The following is an 11,115-nucleotide window of genomic DNA, read 5'->3' as shown; positions in this document are numbered from 1 at the left end:
CTATTCCTCTCGTAGCATTTTTCAATTACCTGGCGCATACTAAAAACCTGATCCTGACAGCCTCTCTGTGGTCTGAAACCACACTGGTTTTCATCCAACTTCCTCTCAACCACTGATCGCACCCTCCCTTCCAAGATGCCAGTGAATACTTTGCCTGGTATACTAATCAATGAGATACCTCGATAGTTGTTGCAATCCTTCCTGTTCCCTTGCTTATAGATAGGTGCAATTACTGCTTTTGTCCAATCTGAAGGTACCTTACCAACACTCCACGCTAATTTGACTACTCTATGAAGCCATTTCATCCCTGCCTTCCCACCATACTTCACCATTTCAGGTCTAATTTCATCTATTCCTGCTGCCTTATGACAATGGAGTTTATTTACCATCCTTTCCACTTCCTCAAGCATAATTTCACCAACATCATTTTTCTCCTCCCCATGAGCTTGGCTGTTCACAACACCACCAGGATGATTTCCTTTTACATTGAGAAGATGTTCAAAATATTCCCTCCACCTCTCCAGTGATTCCCTGGGATCTATTATGAGTTCACCTGAATTACTCAAAACACTGTTCATTTCCTTTTTCCCTCCCTTCCTAAGGTTCTTTATTACTGTCCAGAAAGGTTTCCCTGCTGCTTGACCTAGCCTTTCCAGGTTGTTACCAAAATCTTCCCATGACTTCTTTTTGGATTCAACAAATATTTGTTTTGTTCTGTTTCTTTCATCTACATACAACTTCCTGTCTGCCTCGGCCCTTGTTTGGACCATTTCTGATAAGCCCTCCTTTTACGTTTACAAGCTGCTCTCACTTCATCATTCCACCAAGATGTTCGCCTTTTCCCATAATTAAGCATATTTACGTAAATAAATCAATTCCATATTTTATGTCTTACAGGAAGTAGATGAATATTGTTACTGAGTAGTAAAATAACTGACAATGGCAGAAGTAAGGGGGCATGAAATGCAGACTTAAGGAAACACATTTGCTCATTTCGATCACTGATATGGGAATTAGAAAGATGATTTTGCAGACTTTTGTCTGGAGTGTGGCAATGAAACATGGACGATAACTAGCTAAGAAAGAAAGGGAACAGAAGCTTTTCAAATGTGGTGTTACAGAAGAAAGCAGAAGGTAAGATGGGTATATCGAATCACGAATGAAGATATACTGAATCGAAATGGTGAGAGGATATCGATTTGGCTAAATTTGACGAGAAGAAGAGATAGAATTATAGGACAAAACTTACGACACCCAGGACTTGTTTAGTTCGTGTTTGAGGAAAGTGTAGACTGTAAGAACGGCAAGGGTAGACCAATGTATGAGTGTGAGAATCAGATTAGTGTAGATGTAGAATGCAGTAGTTACAGAAATGAAAACTTAGCGCAGGATAGGGTGGCATGGAGGGCTGCGTCATACCAGTCTATGGCCTGATCACTCGAACGACAACATAAACAACAGCAGGCCCTCCATTTGCCTGACACGAAAATGGAATACCAAGAAAAACCACGTATGACGGTTGACTGCAGTGAGACTCGAACCCACTATATCCCGAATGCACAGCTCGCAACGCGTAGCGAACTCGCTCGGTGGTAGTGATGACGTAAGTCCTCACATTGCTCCGTATCGTTACCATAGGTGACTAGTTGACAACAACCAGCTTCTGTACATTTTTATCTCCAAAATGTCACGAACCCTGGACCGTACGCTCTGTAGGAATGAAGCTCACTTCGTACTACATCTTCACGAGTTTCTACTGTTCTCGTAATATCTAGCATTTCTTCCATTCTGTTGTATATCCTAAATCTTGGAGTATCTGCTTATGAGTATTTGTTAACTCGACGAGTCTCTGCACACAAGTAGTATGTCTTCGGAATGTACACCGTGTTTTATAGATGTTTTTCCTCGTAAAGACAGTAAACATATCGACACGAGTTTGACGTATTTCAAATACCACGGGACCGATCCAGGAGTGAGCCTGCCAACTTGGGCTCTGCCATCTGAGCCACTCAGCGGGCCAGTACACAGTTTAATACATTTCACTGCTTCGTCAGCAGCTCAATTTTCAAAGGGAACCAACAATAGTAGAGCTACTGTACACGAGCTGCAGTCTGTTACAAACACGACGTAGTGAATAAGGGTCAGGAAGGGCATTGGGCCATAAAACTGTGTCAAATCCTCATCAGTTGAGGAAAAGGGCAGGAAGAGAAGAAGCCAAGTGTGTAGAAGGATGTAGAAGGATAGGAGACAGAGTTCTCTGTGGACCAGCAGCTGGATGTCAGACCATTTGCTGTTTAGCCGTAGCTAGTAGAATAGTAGAAGGGAACATCGAAATTGTCACGCAAGGGGTCTATATGGCCCCAAATTCCAATGCTTGAATAATCTAGTTGAGCCCCTAAGATTATTATTATTATTGTTATTATTATTATTATTATTATTATTATTATTATTATTATTAAGACCCTGGCCGCTACGTTCTCATTCCTAGCCCTGTGTCGTTCCACTGTCGCTATAAGACCTGGAAAATGAAATGAAATGGCGTATGGCTGTTAGTGCCAGGAGTGCCCGAGGACAAGTTCGGCTCGCCAGATGCAGGTCTTTAGATTTGACGCCCGTAGGCGACCCGCGCGTCGTGATGAGGATGAAATGATGATGGAGGCGACACATACACCCAGCCTCAGTGCCAGCGGAATTAACCAATTATGGTTAAAGTTCCCGACTCTGCCGGGAATGGAACCCGGGACTCCTGTGGCCAAAGGCCAGCACGCTAACCATTTAGCCATGGAGCCGGACATAAAACCTGGAGATGCGGCGAAGGAGAAAGTAACAAACTACTTTAAGGTACCCTACTGCGTTAGATGTATTTCCACCTTTATTGGTCGGTACTGTATCACTTACCTGATCAAGCTCCTGGTAGGTAGGGTGGAGCACGATTCACTATGGTACTTCTGTGCTTCCTTCAATCAGAGAATGTGCAAGCTTGGGCTACAGTAACTGCGAAGCAAGAACTAACACTGCTGTCGGTCTTATCTTCTACTTGGTTATCAGAGCTGCGATTAGCAGCAGCCGTACCCACTTCCTTCAAGTACTGTACTTTTTCCTCGACACTGACTCTTCTAGACTTCGCTGCAGAACAGAGGAAGAATTCATTTACAGACGTAAAGCAGCTCTTACATCTGTAATGTCATTAATTGTTTAAATATTACACTAAAATATGCAGGCCTATGTATGTATGTACTGCACCCTTGGAGAGCTGTTTCGGTGTTCACTTGAAGTTCCCTGTCGCCACGGCTGCCCTAAAAAAAATACTCTCCGAAATCTTGAGACTCGTCTCATTGGTGATCAGTCCCTGTCGCCGATTCATGGCTGCATAAGGGAATACCTAACCAAGCATAACTATCTACAGAAATAAAAGACCTTGACACAGACTGATTCATAAAAATTGTGTATAAAATTTATTAACCATAATCAAAAGGAAAAATAAGAACAATCTAATTATCCAATACCAATGAATATAATGTATATCAGAATCAAAAGCTGTAGCTATAACAATATTATTGTGTCCATGACTATCATTCATCAAAATAAAATTTGATATCACGTTCTTAACTGAATTTTAAATAATTTGTTAATGACCTTGTAACTGTGAGAAGTTATTAATTAATTTCCAAATGAGTTTCCCTAACTCATTAAATATTTGTGCTTAATATACACACTTGCAATGGTAATATAATAATAATAATAATAATAATAATAATAATAATAATAATAATAATAATAATAATAAACCAAACCACATGGCACTACAGCCCTTGAAGGGCCTTGGCCTACCAAGCGACCGCTACTCAGCCCGAAGGCCTGCAGATAACGAGGTGTCGTGTGGTCAGCACGACGAATTCTCTTGGCCGTTATTCTTGGCTTTCGGGACCGGATAATAATAATAATAATACGTTTCAATAATGAAATCTTCCAGAAGTTACATTATAAAAAAGTATGTTTACATTACAATTAATTGAAGTTATAATTAATTTCTAAAATGCATAATTAGCTGTTTCTAGATGATTAGAAACTTGTTACATATCATTAATCAGACCTTTCTAAATTACAGGTAAACCATTGTGATACCATCCTAATAATAATAAAATTATAATAATAATATAATATAGCCACTGATGTCAACTTTAATTGTTACCAATGTGTATAATCAATTTTGTTACTCAGAACATTCACAGGCTAATTGAGCCATTACACCTTTGGGGATTACCATTAACTCTTACTTTGATTATTTAACCAACATTTGTTTTCAAAAAGCCACCATAAGAAATTTTTTCTCAGAAAGAAATATAATCCTCCCCGTGTAAAATAAAAGAGAAATCTGTTACATAATTTTTTTTTGGCAATTTAGAATTATTTAATTGCTAAAGGTTACTGAACTGTCTAAAAATAAAATTATGGTTCATTAACATACAACTTCAAACATTCGCAAATTTATTTCACAAATTTTCTAGTTCAGTAGCTCACTCAAATTATCTGTTGTTGTTGTTGTTGTTGAAACTAAAACATGTCTTTCCGTGTTGTACGCGAGTCCTATCTTTATTTCACATAAACTAAGGTAGAGATAAATAACTCTCCCAGTTAAGAAAACCACAAAAATTAGTCTAAACTAATATTTATAAATGGAGATACAGTCAAATAAATGGCCTAAGAAGTCATGCAAAAAAAGAATCACATATCTGGAAACAATGACATCCTATCACTAACTATTCACAAATACATACAAACCGGTTGTTTCCAGACGAAACTGTCAACATTTTTTTATCAGGTTATATAAATTGAATGGTGATGGTATTGGTTTATTTCAGTGTCCAATAGGTATAAATCACTGATATCACCGTTAACCACGAATATGTATAAGTCAATCTCGCGACTCTCCATCCTGGCTAAATGGGTTAAGTGAATGTCCATATTATTTACAAGTATGGATCGTGGCCGCACCAAGTGAAAAGGATATGAAGTTGCCTAGCGGTAATCTTGTAAAGGGAAGCGAGGCGCTGAATTCAAAAAATGTCTAAGAGGGGAGTTTTGAAGTAGATAAAATGGCAGGGAGCGGAGGGAACATGGAAATTAGCACAAAATCGGAGGTAGCTAGGATGGAGGCCGAGAAAGAAAGTAATAAGAATAGCGAAGAAGATATTCAACAACTGTTCATAATGATGCAAGGGAAATAAATAAACGCATTGCGGCGGATCAAATAAAGTCATAACGATAAAGGAGTTGATTCAGGATTTGTAAGGGGAAAGTCCGGTTTTCTACGGGTGATTTACGTAGTAGATTTGGAAAATTCCCTTAAGGGAGGAAGACCGGCCTTGAACCGCTTTTAGTCATAAGTGTAATCCGTACCAATTTTGCTGTGTTCCGTATGGTACTCGTACTATTTCCGCAGCGTTAATTCTTGCATTGAATATAGCTCTGGGGAGTGAAGTTGACCTCTATGCCACGATTTACATTGATGATTTACTCATTTCATCTGCTAGTCTGGAAGAACATTTTGTGCATCCCGACAAGGTGTTTACCGAGTTGAAACAGGAAGGTTTTACTCTGGAACTTAAGAAATGCATTTTTTGTAAGCTCGAGGTCACATTTTTAGGACATCGTGTATCTGGAGTACGAGTGGCTCCCGAAAACTCGAGAATAGATAAGATGTTAAGTGCTAAAAGGCCCGGAAATGTGAAAGAATGAAGATCTCATATTGGTGTATACAATTGTTTTAGAAGATTTGTGATAAGATTTGCCAACTTATTAGAGCCTTTTAGAGAATTGCTGAAAGCTGGCAATAAGTGGAGGTGAGCAGAAGAGCATTTGAAGAGCTGAAAGAGGGTTTTATAAAAGCAGTGATTTTAAAGTATCCTAGAGGAGATAAGAAATATGATATAATGATTGATGTATCACATTGTGATATTACTGGAGCGCTATGTCAGGAGGATGATGAGAATAACTTAGGGATTGTCTCGTTAGCTTCCAGAGGGTTGAGTGCTGCAGAGAAACGCTATACGATAACGGAACTTGAGGTTTTAGCGATTATTTATGCGTTGAGTAAATTCAGGATGTACGTGCTAGGTACAAAGTTTGGGATTTGGACCGATCATCATGCGCTATCTTTTATTGCTACTCGTAAATTGTCATCTAACAGGGTCAGTAGATGGATCTTAGCAATAGAAGAATATGAATTTAATGTTGTCCACATTAAGGGGAAGAACAATTGTTAGCAGATTTACTATCTAGAGACCGAGATCTGAGTAATGAAGGGAGCGTGATAAAGACTCAGGAGGGCGTTTTAATCTGTGCATGTCTTCATAAAGACAATCAGGAAGCCTTAAGTAGCTTAAAGATGACGATGTTTGAACAATCTCAGGACAGTGGATGTAAAGATGTGATAAATGAACTTGTAAGAGGAGATCAGGAATTTGTGAAGAAAGGTAGACACACGTACAGGATGATTGATAAATTTTTAACACAGAATTGTGGTGATGATAATTGGCGGATATGTGTACCCAAGTCATTGAGAACAGAGTTGACATGGTTCATCCATAAAGAATTGGCACATTTTGGAGCGAGCAAAGTTCTGAATGAAATTCAGGTAAGTTTTGTTTGGAATAAGATGGCTAGAGAAATTCGGAAAACGATTGCCTCTTGCGATTTGTGCCAACGAAGTTACGCTCCCAATAGATATCTCGAAGGACCAAGGTGTTGTTTGTATTGCTCCAGTTGGACGTATAGTTAGTTGCCGATATGCTTATCAGTACGTGTTTGTAGTGATTTTCATTTACACTTTTTCGAAATTAATCAGGCCGTAACCGATGAGAAAAGCGACAGGTCTTAGTTAAAATAAGGTGATTCGTGATATATATTCAGGTTTTAGGTACGCCTAGGAGGGCACTGTCTGATATTGGATCGCAGTTTGATTAGAAGAAGTGGAAGGCTGCGATGAATGAGTTAGGTATCACACATGTTTTTCCTCAATTAGAAATCCGTAAGGGGATATATGTGACGCATGATGAAGCAGCTAGGCAGGATGTTTAGGTAATTATTTCATGACAAACACACCGCGTGGGTGAGTTATTTGTCGGTCATTGAGGAATGGATTAACATGGTACTGGATCCTTGACTTATCATTCCATCGTTGATCGGCCACAGCTGCTGCAGTAGACCAATGTTGAATTCTTAAATCTTGGGGTCGTTGCGGGAATAATTCGGTCACGATCTTAACCAAACGATGGGGTTCAGAAGAAAGCCTAACTACTTGAAATGAGGAGCAAAAATGTGCTTACTAACTTTTATTGAATCAATTAATTGCACAAAAAATGTTTTTATATAAATCCTTGATCAAAAAATTATTAAATGTTTCAAACGCAGTCATATTGCACAGCGTTATTTTTATTGATTACAATATCGAAGAATTTTCTTCGGAGAAAAATAGAGAACTCACAAATTAGTGGACAGCGAAACTGAAAGAGTGAAAAGAAAACCTGAAAATCTGGCGCCTACTGTTCCAAACGATAACTGAGAACTAATCCACACGATCCGTGGAAAATCTGACCTTCAACAAGTAGAATGCCGGATTTACTCTTCATTAAGGTTATCCACCAGTCGAATACCCTGTCGGATACGGAAACACCCGCCGAATGGACCCTTAATCGAACCAAATTGACTATCAGCTGCTTTGGATAAGTTGCGAGATATTATTGGAAAACATGGTGTTCACTACAAGTTAACAGCAGCATTCCCAATTGAAAACAAAACTCCACCGTGTATTGTCATTTCCTGACACACTTAAGTTCTAAAATAATCCCGATGCTGAAACGTGCATCACCCAAACAGCTGTTCAGAAGGAACCAACAACAACACGATCCGAGAGGATCTTACGTTACGTCGTTCTGAAGAAACAAAACTGCGAAATGCAGGAAACACTTATTCATCACGCATTTAGAAGAAATGCCAAACACAGAAGTTAAATAAAGAGTGGTAAATCACTTGAAAATTATTATTATAAAACCAACTTTCTGGTTATAAATGGTTACGTTACGCTTAATAAAATTACAAGTCCACATGGTAAAATAAAATGAAAACCTAAGAATTATTTCCTTTTTTAACAATGACTACCATCACAGATCCATCTACTTATTGTTTGTCCCAACACACTACCTACAAAGTTATCAATTGACCACTCTCAACTACGTGTAAAAATTTAAAACGACCGGCTGACGAATCGAACCCGCATTCTTAACTCAAGTCTCACACAAACACGCTGAGTGTCAACACGCACACTATCAAAGCAAACGGACGTCAGAACGACAAAACAATTAAGTCCGTAAAATAAAATACTGAAGTTCATTAAACTCAAACACGCATGGCGAACTGCAGTAAATATTCAATCACCATTAACTCAGTACCCAATATTGGACAACCCTCACATGCCATTAGTGGTTCCATAATCTTAGGTAAACACCTTCCAACCGGTGAGAGTTGCGCGCAAGCATGGCATCAATATTACTCAGCTAACACTCTTCGCATTGCATACACTACTGCACACACTACCATCGCTCAAGTCACTTCGCAAAACACCTAATCTAAGACTTGAGTATGTACAGCTAACATCCCAGACCTATCGTCGGGCCTACCTAATGTCTACACACCCTAACATTAACCTCTATGTTCACACACACACCTCTCTAAACCCTCCGTTGAGCGTGAACTAGGACGTCTCATCATTAATATACTCCTAGGATAACATGTGACTTCCTGAATCTATTGTCGAGTGGAAATTGGGTCGTATACGCTTCGTCTAGCATATCAGGCGAAATCGTAACTTCAAACACACTCTTCGATTTTTTCAGCTGTAAACCTGGTCTAAATTAATAACACACAACGAAACAAATCTTGGCACAGAATGAACGCAAGTCGGGAAATGCAGCTAAGTCCCTATCTTGTTACTAAAACGTGAAATTGAAAATAAATAACGCGTGTTAAGCAACCCACCACTCAAACACGCTCTCGACGTACACAATGAAGTTTAGAAAAATAATAATGACTTCCAACACACGTCTAACATTACATGAATATCGCCAAAAACAGTAATCACCACCACTGCAAAAATCCATACTGTAATTTTAGGGTAAGGCCCTCGAATCGCCTACCATCTCATAATTCCAAATATCCATATCCATGACTATCCAGTGAAGTGAAATCCAATTAATCTACACAGCCAAACTATCGCTTAAAAACGTCCAATATCACATCCTACAATGTTTCCGATTTAATGATAAATTATCGTCTCGTAACTTTATGAAATTTGCTGATTGGAAATGTGTCATTACAGTCAAATAACACCAACCGTGTATTCAGAATGCTCTTCTACCCTTGAGGTCATATTACTAGAATATTCATTATACTGACATTACGTTAACTAGTCACTCGGATTAAACTACCAAGAGTTACAATCTTCACCAGAAATTGCTTTTCACTTAGGATCTTAACTTAAAATCTTAATACTCATCACGAACCAACCTCATTGTCTCAGTTTTCGGATTGTTAGCGGAATATACTACAGCCTGCCACATAAATTAAATATACAGCCTGCCTCAAAAATTCTTCGCCATCAGCAAATATCGCCTGTCTCAAAAATTCATTCTCATCGCCTTCTCACGGCGGCATCGCGAAATACAGGCCTCCTTTGCCTTCGACATCTATACAACTCTTATCTCAACATATATAAATTCTTCGGCATCAATTCCTTTTCTTATATTTCAAGACTTCAAACCTCAATCCTCTCGTGACAAACAACTTTTATAAAAATACCTTTTCATTTTATTTTTACTACAACTTTCGGATCTTAGGAATACAACAACACACCGTGATTTCCCATATTACCGACATACACGATGCCACAAAATTTTACTTCCCATGAATAAAACATAACTTTATCAGATTTCGCTGGACTTTGAGACACACGCAAACCTTATTGAACATAACTGTTAAATGCACTTTTAACATAGAAAAATTTTATCCCGCGGTAAACATTATTTTTATTATCATCATCATTATCATTATTATTATTATTTTGGCAAAAATTTCTGAATTCATACGATATTCGAAATTAAGACATTCACCACGACTACATGATCGTTATCATCTTCCTAATTTTACTCAATTTGGATAATATCTCAAAGAATATTAACACAATATTTAAACTTCGCATTTTATAGTTTCTTGACATGAATTTTACAGCACTGAAGAGTTTCACACGACGACCAAAAATATAATACATTCGCCTGATCATTATTAAATATCAACCCGACATACGCAATGAAAACTGGTTGGGACAAACAATATTCTAACTACAACATTGATAAAAGAAGTTACAGACCTGTAATCGTACACATCATCCTGGATTTTGGCTGCATCTAGCTAGCAGACTTTATGCCTAACCTGCCATGGTTTTTTTTGGCATCATCTTCTTATAGATATATAGCTTAAATCACACAACAATTTACACTCGGGGTCGATTGACACCGCAAACAACGCACTTTCAACTCGTTTAACCGGCGACGAGCACTCTTCTCAAATGGCAACGGCCACTGTTCTCTCAAGATTTTGTTCTCTCTCACCCTACTAAGGGCCGGGTGTTCCAAACAGATAAGAAACCAGATCTCGCAGCCAACTTCCGGACTTCTCTTTAACAAATGTTAGACGCACACACTGAATACAGAGAGAAACGCAACTACTTATTTACCCAAATCTCTAAACTTTCAAAGTTTCCACCAGCAGCAACTCAGAAAATTTCTATCATCTTCTACTTTAACATTATATTTCAACCGTAGACTCGAATATGAAACGAGTTACTTGGAGAACAAATTTCCGCACTTTCCTGCTGACCAGTGACGTGAGCTTCGCCGTTCCGACAGCCAGAGAGAATGTGTAAAATAGACGGAGGGAGATTTCTTTTATACCCTCTGAGAGGACGCTACCCACACCATGAAGCTTGGTTGTGCAATATCCTAATTCCACATTCAATAGACCATTTTTTCTGAAATTTGTTCCATACCTTCGGACAGACTT

Source organism: Anabrus simplex, chromosome 11 (genome assembly GCF_040414725.1).
Source record: "Anabrus simplex isolate iqAnaSimp1 chromosome 11, ASM4041472v1, whole genome shotgun sequence".
Taxonomy (NCBI): Eukaryota; Metazoa; Arthropoda; class Insecta; order Orthoptera; family Tettigoniidae; genus Anabrus; species Anabrus simplex.
This window is presented reverse-complemented; position numbering follows the sequence as displayed.